This window comes from Cricetulus griseus, chromosome 6, assembly GCF_003668045.3.
Source record: "Cricetulus griseus strain 17A/GY chromosome 6, alternate assembly CriGri-PICRH-1.0, whole genome shotgun sequence".
Taxonomy (NCBI): Eukaryota; Metazoa; Chordata; class Mammalia; order Rodentia; family Cricetidae; genus Cricetulus; species Cricetulus griseus.
Window position 1 is genome coordinate 131,636,730 of NC_048599.1, and position 10,501 is coordinate 131,647,230.

The 10,501-nt window shown below is 35.4% G+C and overlaps 1 pseudogene; it reads left to right on the top strand.

Moving 5' to 3' along the window:
• Window positions 1-5,570: 5,570 nt before the first annotated feature.
• LOC100760264 lies at window positions 5,571-6,751 on the top strand (annotated as a pseudogene).
• The last annotated feature ends 3,750 nt before the right edge of the window (window positions 6,752-10,501 follow it).

The following is a 10,501-nucleotide window of genomic DNA, read 5'->3' on the forward strand; positions in this document are numbered from 1 at the left end:
AAATATGAAATTATTAGAGTTGTATTAAATTTTTCCAACTTCACCAAAACAAAACTGAAAAGTAGACCATATAGTTTCCATTGTGTAGTATATTCTTCACTGTGGATCTATTCTCTTGGCCTCTGATGCCGTGTTTACTGCCTGGCAGCTTGGCACCTGACATATCAGCAGAAACAGACTCGGGGCATCCCACAGCTCACACTAGCTCCTACGTCTATCATGCTTTTAGAACCAGATAAAATTTCAAGATTATTTATTTTAAACTAATTTTCCTCTATTTTATTTAGTTTTGATAAACCTTATCTGTGTTTCTTCAATTGAATGCATTGAAGCTTACATACTGATTAGACATTTTTATTTATGCCTTGTTTTGAAAATAAAATTATTTAAATTAGAAACAAGCTTCTTTTTTTACATGTCAATCTCAGTTCCCTCTCCCTCTCCCTCCCCTCCTCCCCTATCCCAACCCCATTTCTGCTCCCCAAGGAGGGTGAAGCCTTCCTTGGGGGATCTTCAAAGTCTGTCATACTGATTATACATTTTATGTGGCATAGTTGGGTATCAAGTTTGTGAAAGTGGTATTTTTTTGAGACAGGGTTTCTCTGTGGCTTTGGAGGCTGTACTGGAACTAGCTCTTGTAGACCAGGATGGTCTCAAACTCACAGAGATCCCCATGCCTCTGCCTCCCGAGTGCTGGAATTAAAGGTATGCACCACCAACACCCAGTGAAAGTACTATTTTTTTTTTACTATCCAGATTAGATATAGATTATCTGTGCTGAGGCTATTTTTGTGTTATGTGTGTTCTTCTCATGGTTATCAGCATAAGCAATGGAGTATAAGGTTTCACTGCTACCTAAGCTGAACATCATTGCAACAGCAATCAACTGTAACCATAAATCCCAGCACAAATGTGACAATCAAACACTGCAATATTTGTTTGAAAAGACGCTGTGCAATGCACCTTAGTGAGGGTTTCCTCAAGAAAGAAAAAAGAAAAATGAGGAAACAGCATTCTTACTCTATTTGCAATTCCTGAATGCTACTTATCAAACATTAATGTAGTGAATTTGATAATGAAATCAAAAGTCTATATGATATAGACTTTTAAAGTAATATAATTACAAGAAAAATACAGATTGTTTCAAATGTCAGCTTGGCACATAGCTCATTGATGGAATGCTTCCTTAACAAGCATAAGGTCAGATGTTCAGCTCCCACAACTGCTGAAAAACAAGACTCAAATGACTCTTCAAATCTTTATAACAAAAGAAAAAATACCGATAACCTGAGTTTATTATATGACAAGGCACATCATATCATATTAGAATTTGAATAAATACCTTAAATTTTGTGAAAAACATCATATGCAAGTGAATTGCTCAGTAGTTTTCACCTATTTGTGAAATATTAATTTTAATTATTTTTGGCAGCTGGGAAATAAGAAGCCATGGGAAAATGTCTACATTAATTTCTATATCTTCTTCCACTCTTCTCTCTCAAACTGTTACTCATTCATAAAAGGGCACTCTAGTAGCTTCCCTATTGCGATAATAGAAAAATAAAATGAATTAATGAAAGCAGTAACATGAAGTGTGAGTTTTAAAACATATTTGTAGGGAGCATAGTTATTAAATGCACATTTTAAACTCTTATTGATATTCCTCATGAAAAATTTAGGCTCAGAATTGCCAGTGTTTTATTTTGTATTTCTGTGAATAATAGATCAAAGTGCATCTCAGTGAATCACATATTTTTCTATTACTATAAAACACAGTGTCATTATATTCCTTAAATCTCTGTTACATGGGAATACATGAATGAACATGCTTTACCTACTAACTATCTGTCTATCTGCCTATCTAACTTCTCCCTGTTATCTAGAGAAATTCATTATAATTTAAGGCTTGTTCTTGCTTGAGGTCCAAGTCTAAAGCTACACTTCTGACTTAGTCTGTCAAGAAACTGCCATGTCACTTACATCCCCCTCTGTGGTTATATTTTCACTACAGTCTAATTTTAAAATTCTTCAATCATTCCTGTAAACTCTTGATGTAGTGTTATGGCTTACATAGTGCATTTTGGATAATTCAGGTATATATTGAATCCCTATTATTAAAAACTCAGTACATATATGCATATGTGTATTTCCTTGGCTTTGTCATGCCTTGTATTTGTGGTATATGTGTCCTGTGATATTTAAAAAATCCCACTATTGCTGGGCGTTGGTGGCGCACACCTTTAATCTCAGTACTGGGGAGGCAGAGGCAGTCAGATCTCTGTGAGTTTGAGACCAGCCTGGACTACAAGAGATAGTTCCAGGACAGCCTCCAAAGTCACAGACAAACCCTGTCTCAAAAAAACAAAAAACAAAAAAAATTCCACTATTAAAAAAATCACACTATTAAAAAAATCACACTATTGCCCCTTTTAGAATATCTTGCCATTCTGGTCATTGTTGTAGTTCATAGGCATCAAACCTGAGTAAGAACACTGGTTGTTTTCCTCCACTTGCAGACTGCCAGTATCTTCTGTTATTGTAGAAACTAGTCCTCAGGTCAGAGGATGCCAAGTCTGTTCCAGATGGATTCCTCCATTTCCTCTAGCAGAAGTGTGTGATATCTTCAGCATCAGAGTCTTACCACCAAATTTTGGTAGGCAACCAAGGACCAGGCTATAGCCTATATTGATTTGAGAGTCTCTTGCATTCACCTGGCAAACAACTCAAAGATTTTCCATATTGGAACTGGAATTTTTGTTAAAAATCTATGGCTTTTGGGCAGAACATTGCCACCTCAAGTGATATAACTTTACTTAATTACACACACACATATATATATACACACACACAGAGAGATAAAAATTTAAGGTAACTTTAATTCTGACATTCTTTATCCATGTTTATGCATTTTATATAGTCTATTCTTATTAATCTAATATTTCTATAAGTTTCCGGGAGTCACTTATTTCTGCTGATGGAAATTTCACTGTTGGATTATGCACTCATTTATATTTCTAGCAACAGGATTTCTTCAAATCCTTGGTAATCCTTACTTATACATTATTTCATATAATGAAACTATATTGAATGAGGATTTACAGTAAGCACAGTGCCTGCAGTGGGAAATGTTGACAATAAGCTCCAGAAATGTCATGCTAAAAGTGCTATCTTCGGAAGTGTTCAAAGCTATGCATTTTCTATTCCTTTCCAGGTTATTTAATAGTGATATATTTATTAATTTGTTTCCAGATAAAGACTGAAATCACTACCCATTGTAAATTATAAGTTGTTATAGGTATTAGTGGGATGGTATGTGATATTTTGTTTAAATAATGCCTCTCCAATCATTTGCCATTTGATTATTAAGGTAGTATCAGCATTTATTTATTCTAGATATTTGAAACATAAACTGTACCAGTCATCTCTGTTCACTCCATGTTCAATCACAGATTGGAATTTCTTATGCTTAAATGAAAGTAGCTTTTGCTTAAATTTTCACCATCTCTCAATGATGCTGATTCTTGTCAGCCTTTGGTAAAACATATTCTTTTCTAGTATTCTATGGAACAATAGTTTAAAATGTCTATATTCCACATTGGAATCAGATCATATGACGTTAGCTTTTAGCACACTTTTTTTTATCAGAATTTCTTTCTATAGTGGGAAATCAGGCCTAACTCTTCATTGTTTCATGATTATGATTTTTTGTCTGTATGTTCTAAGAAGACAATGTGTTCACGGGAAAAACAACAGATTGTTGGAAACTTGGAAGTTTCAACCTATTTCTATGGTTGTACAGCTACTGTGTAGATAGCTTCCTGATAATCATGACTGATATTTTGGATAAGACTTCATAATAAGATCAACTATGGGCAAAGCTACAAACAATGTTTCTTGGTATAAGAAAACCTTTGAAAAAGTTACACTAGACAAATTAAAGAGCTATAGAAAACTACACTGTCTAGTAATTAACACAACTGTCTTCCATCTCATGTCTTCCCTTCAAGTTAATTATCTCATGCATATGTATTCTTGGCACCTGAAACAATTACATTTCAGAAATGATAGATGTTCCACCAACAATAGTAGTGAACCAACTGCTATGATATTTGATGACAGCTCAATATCCCTGAATGTGGAGATGAGTAACAGATGAGAATCAAAGGGATATCTGTAAATTATGACAATTGTATGAATAACTGTGGGATGTCATTTATGTTTATTCAAAATAGAGGTATAATCTGCATAGACACAAACACATAGTATTCCTTGATCACATACAACAGATAAGGAAATGTGATTCAGCAATATCAACCATATTCCTCCCAAGAAAGTGCAGTTTACATAGACTGTCCATCAACATTAGCACTATAAGGTTCAGTGGGATGAACCTTATAGTGCTAATAGACTGTCCATCAACATTAGCACTATAAGGTTCACTAAACTGAGGATAAAGGAAGACTGTCCAGAAAGGGATGAGAAAGTATAGCATTCATATCAGTTTGAGGGCAGTAGTGGTAATTAAGAGGACATGTTAACCGGGAGATACTCCATGTAGCCGCTGGGAAAGCAAGATGTGAGGTAACAAGCTATGAGCTTCGTGGTAAAATATAGAATAATAAAAATGGGTTAATTTAATTGTAGAAGCTATTCAGTAATATGCCTGAGCCATTAGCCAAACAATTATAATTAATATTAAGCCTAAGAGTGGTTGTTTGGGAACTGACAGGCAAGACAAGAAATCTCCAACTATACCAGCCTGTGCAACTTAGCCCTGTTTTAAAACAAAAAGTGATCTGATTTTGTTGGCACATACTTTTAATCCCAGTACTTCAGAGACAGACAGGAAGAGATCAGTGAGTTTGAGGCCAGCCTGGTCTATATAGTGAGTTTTGGGCCAGCCAGATCTATAGAGCTGCTATGAGATCCTGTCTCAAAATAAATAAATACAAAGTTTTAGAGCTGGGCATTGGTGGCGCACACCTTTAATCCCAGCACTCTGGAGGCAGAGGCAGGCAGATCTCTGTGAGTTCGAGACCATCCTGGTCTACAAGAGGTAGTTCCAGAACAGCCTCCAAAGCCACAGAGAAACCCTGTCTTGAAAAACCAAGAAAAAAAAGTTTTAAAGGAGTATAAAGTCAGGCTTTGGTGGCACAGGCCTTTAATCACAGCACTCTGGAGGCAGAGGCAGCTGGATCTAATGAGTTTAAGGCCAGCCTGGTCTACAGAGTGAGTTCCTGTACAACCAGGACTGTTTCACAGAGAAACCTTGTCTCAAAAAAATGAAAATGAGAAAAGAATATAGATATAGCTCTTTGGTACAGTGAGTGTCTAGTCTGCTTGATGCTCAAGGTTCAATTCTGAGTTCAAAAGACAAAGAGCTAACACATTGGGACCTAGATGTGAATAAAACAACTGAAAAGATATTTACAAGAAAATGAGGAAAATTTGAAAACTGACTGGATATTTGATGATGACTTCAAATTCAAATATTATTAGTTTGAGTGAAGATCTTGCTTTGAACGCAGGCTGGTCAAAATTTCTGTCTTCTCATCTTGATCTTCCAAGTGCTGTGATTACAGCTAAAAATGTGTGAGAAATTTTATAGATAGCCAAAATGGCTGAAAATGGAGATAATGAAAAAATGCCTGCTATGGAAGCCAAAATCTGTCATCAAATTGAGTATTACTTTGGAGACTTCAATTTGCCATGAGACAAATTTTTAAAGGAACAGATCAAATAGGATAAAGGCTGGGTACCTTTGGACATAATGATAAAATTCAACAGGCTAAACCAGCTGACAACAGACTTTAATGTGATTGTTCAAGCACTGAGCAAATCTAAGGCAAAACTCATGGAAGTGAGTGCAGATAAAACTAAAATCAGAAGATCTCCAAGCAGACCCCTTCCAGAAGTGACAGATGAGTAGAAGACTGATGTAAAAAACAGATCTGTTTATATTTAAGGCTTTCCGACTGATGCAACTCTTGATGACATAAAAGAATGGCTAGATGATAAAGGTCAAATACTGAATATTAAGATGAGATGAACATTGCACAAAACATTTAAGGGGTCAATATTTGCTGTGTTTGATAGCATTCAGTCTGCAAAGAAGTTTGTGGATACCCCTGGCCAGAAGTACAAAAAGTACAAAGACACAAGACTGCTAATACTCTTTAAAGAAGATTACTCTGCAAAAAAAAAAAAAAAAAAAAAGAAAGAAAAAGAAAGAAAGAAAGAAAGAAATCAGAGCAAAGTGGAGGCTAAATTAAAAGCTAAACAAGAACATGAAGGAAGACACAAGTCAGGAAGTCAGGACAAAACAAGACCTCTAGAAGGAAAGATGGGATGCTTACTGAAGTTTTCAGGTGACTTGGATAATCAGACCAATAGAGAAGATTTACACATCCTGTTTTCAAATCACAGTGAAATAAAATGGATTGACTTTGTCAGAGGAGCAAAAGAGGGGCTAATTCTCTTTAAAGAAAAAGCTAAGGAAGCACTTGAGAAAGCCAGAAGTGCAAATAATGGTAACCTACAATTAAGGAACAAAAAGGAGACTTGGAAAGTACCAAAAGGACATGCAGAAAAAAGATGCAATGAAAAAAAATTATGGAGTATCAGCAAGAATCACTAAACAAATGAATCAAAAGGAGGAGGAGGAGGCCGAAGATTTAAAGGAAAAGTAAAGGGGAACAGATCTCCCTATGCTGGAGCACCCAAAGGAAGAGGACAGTATAGTGGGAAATAACCAATACGGAGCCAGGTAGAAATATAAGGGTATTTAATAGGGAAAAGCCTTACTTACAGAGCAACCTAGCCAGCTGGTGTGGCAGCAGTCTGTCCAGCAAGTACCAAAGTGAAACCGAAAGAGAAAACGCAGTCACTCTATGTCACCCTGACCAGGCCCTTGCAAGCGTGGTCAGGCACACCTGTAGCCAGCCCCTAAGTAGGCATGGCTACAGCTTCCCCTACAGGACAGTTTCTGGGAAGGAGAACAAGATGATGAAGGAAGAGAGAAGAGACAGAGAAGAACCTGCATCAGAGCATAAGAAATGAGAGAATGGTGCTAGAGACAAGTAGTTTAGTAAGCAATGTTTTTATTCATCTTAGTTAGATTTTAAGCTACTTTTTGTCTTCGGAAGCTTTTAAAAAGAAAAGCGAATTAGATCCACTTCAATGTCCACTTGTATATAAGAAAAAACATTTTTTTTACTTGTCTTTTTGTTGTTGTTGTTATCCAAATGAAAGTTTTTTAAAATGTATAGTACTCTTTGTGTTTGGGTGATTCAAATATGAAAAGGAAGATTCTTCCTCTTAATTGCCTTTGTAAGATGAGAATGTATTAGTGCAAACTTGTAAACTACATGCTGTATAAAAATAAAAAAGAGGACATATTAAAAATAATTTGACATATTTTAATTTTATGTTTTACTCTTATTCAATACAAAGACATGATAGATATAGTGAAATTATTTTGTTTGGCTTAAATTACAATGATAACATTTCCTTTTAATGCTAGGATGGTTCTGACCTCAAAGTAGCTTTACTGTTATGTATCCAACCTTTAATACCACAAAGTAGAATCTTATCAAAGCTAAAATTCTGTGGATGATGAAAACTCCAGGAAGATAAGTGTTACCTATTAAATATACCTAAGGGATCCTACTTATTTAGGCTGAAATGAACTTAAATAATTGCCCTTCAGTTCTGTACCATAGAGAAATCACATCATGGTGTACCATTGTGAAAAGTTAAACATTTTACATACCATTAATGTGTTGATTTTTTTGTTTATTTTTTTTTGAGACAGGGTTTCTCTGTGCAGCTTTTGAGCCTGTCCTGGAACCTGCTCTGTAGACCAGGCTGGCCTCAGACTCACAGAGATCGGCATGCCTCTGCCTCCCAAGTGTTGATTAAAGGTCACCAACACCTGGCTAATATGTTGATTTTTAATAGGAGTAAATATAAGAGAATTATTCTTCAGATATGGGAAGATTAGCAACATCTAAAATGAAAATAGCCCTGAAAGCAAAAATATTTCGACCATATCCAGTGCTCAGGAAAATGTGATGGCCAACCTACATATTCCAATGACCTCCTTAATCTCTGGTCTGATTTCCCAAAATCTTTACAGTGTGTAGAAAATTCCTTGACATTTAACTGGGGAAATTCCTGCATTCTTGCTAATTTTTTCTTACATTAATTTATACTTTATACCCTGACCTACAGAAGGGTAGTACTGCACAGCCCATTAAGCTGAGCACTTAATCCTATGTCCCATGTCAGCATCAATGTTCTAAGAGTTTCAGTGTCTTACAATATACCTAGGGATATTCAGACAGATATTTATTTTGCTTTACCACAAGTAGTCAATTATTTCAATTATTTCTCTGCTTGTATTTGTGAAAATTATTTTATCTAGTCAGAGTCGCAATGTATTAAGATAGTAGAAAATTGAGATTTTTTTCTTCTATCCCTTACATTTTCAAATTTAATTTTAGATTGAGTTACCCACTGTTAACCGGGCCATGGTTACTCATGTTTATACTGTCACTTGGGAGACTAAAGCAGGGGATTAAAATATCACTCAGTGTTCCTGTCTATATCCATCTAAGTCACATACTATCACTCAATGCTGGAATTACATGAGCATTCAGTATGCAGGGTTCTTCATCAACTGGCAATTGCTCATTGGCAATCCTCACTCTACAAAACCCTACCATCAATACACAGGTATTTCTCCATGTAATGTTTGAAAGAATATCCCTCTGTAACTTGTTGGGATAGAGCAAACTTCTGTCTTTAAATACCCAGCAGCAGCAGGCACAATTCCCTATTTCAAAACTCTTAATTTTGGCTCTAGGCTCTTTATCAGTCATGTTTCAGTGCTGTAACAATTTCAGCACTCATAGTCCACCTCGGGTGAGAGAAAATCCTTGTCATCATTCTTCATGAATCTGCTTTGCAATTTTCTGTTATCTGGCCTCTCACACTATATAAGAAATTTTACTAATAACAAAGTGAGCCAGGATCTATTACTGTCAATTTAAAAGCAATATTCAGATATACCTCATAAAATTCTATTTTATAAGCACATAACAATTTAAAAATCTAATATGAAATCCTAATATCAATCCATAAGCATATAACATTTTTAATATTAAATGTGAAATATTCATATTGACCTGGGTTGATAATGATGTCTGTACCATACTGTAACACAATGACCTTGCAAAATATATCTGCTACCTCTTCTCAAACAGTCAATCAATCCAAACACATTTTCAGGCGAATTTTTTTTTTTTCTGGATGAATAACCTCTAAAATTACTTCCCATTCACCAAGTTGGTGTGACCTCAAAGATGATTTGAATTTTCTTGTAAATGCTAAAATACTCTCTGGATGCTGATACTTAGAGAAGGGAAGAGGAATACTCAATTATTCAACCCTTTATGACAACAATTTGAAGAAAATCAAACATTACACATCTGCTCTTAGGTTGTGAAACAAATGACATGTATGTTTAGACATTATAGACTGGTAAAGTTTTTATATGACCCAAACTAAAGTGTTTGTCTTAGGAAAAGCTAAGAAAATGTAGAGAATCTCTGTTTCCTAACATGATCTAGAGAATATTAGAAAGATGTATGAGGAAGAAAAGACAAGGTGGAAAACTGACTATAGAAACATCTTCTTGTGCCAGGCGTTGGTGGCTCACGCCTTTAATCCCAGCCCTCCGGAGGCAGAGGCAGGTGGATCTCTGTGAGTTCGAGACCAGCCTGGTCTACAAGAACTAGTTCCAGGACAGCCTCCAAAGCCACATACAAACCCTGTCTCGAAAAAACAAAAAACAAAACAAAAGAAACATTTTCTTTAAACACAAGTTTCTACCAAGTCCTGGCTTCTTTAACACTTTAATGATTTTTAGATATAGAAATAACATGGTGAACACATCAGTTTTGGCATTATACTAGAAAAGTCTATGATAGGTGCTCTGTTATCAAAAAGGCAAAATGCGGATATTATACTTCGAGAATCAACCTGGTAATTTGAAATTGCAAGTGCTGAGTTTTCTTTGAGTTATGTAAGTTTTCATACCACAGAGATAAGAGAAAGTATTTATTTGTATCCATAGAAACTACTAATATTTAGGGTGTTTTTGCCTTTTTTTCTTGTTAATCAGCTCTAACCTAATTCTCTGTTGAAGACCAAGATGAAACATAATTCAAGCCAGTAGTTCAGCAGCAGCAGAAGTGTTGTTTTAGTATTAATTTCTCCCGATAACTGTTCCAGATTCATCTCTGGAAAGCAAAATGTAATATTTTCTTTTAAAATTTTTGATAGTACATTGACTCTGACTCTATAAAATGAGAGAAATATCACCCTTTACATGGAAACCTTTATATAGTCAATCTAATTCAATACCAAGAACACTTGTCTTAATTAGGGTTTTCATTGACGTGAGAAAACACTATGATATGTAGTTTCAGCTTACAAC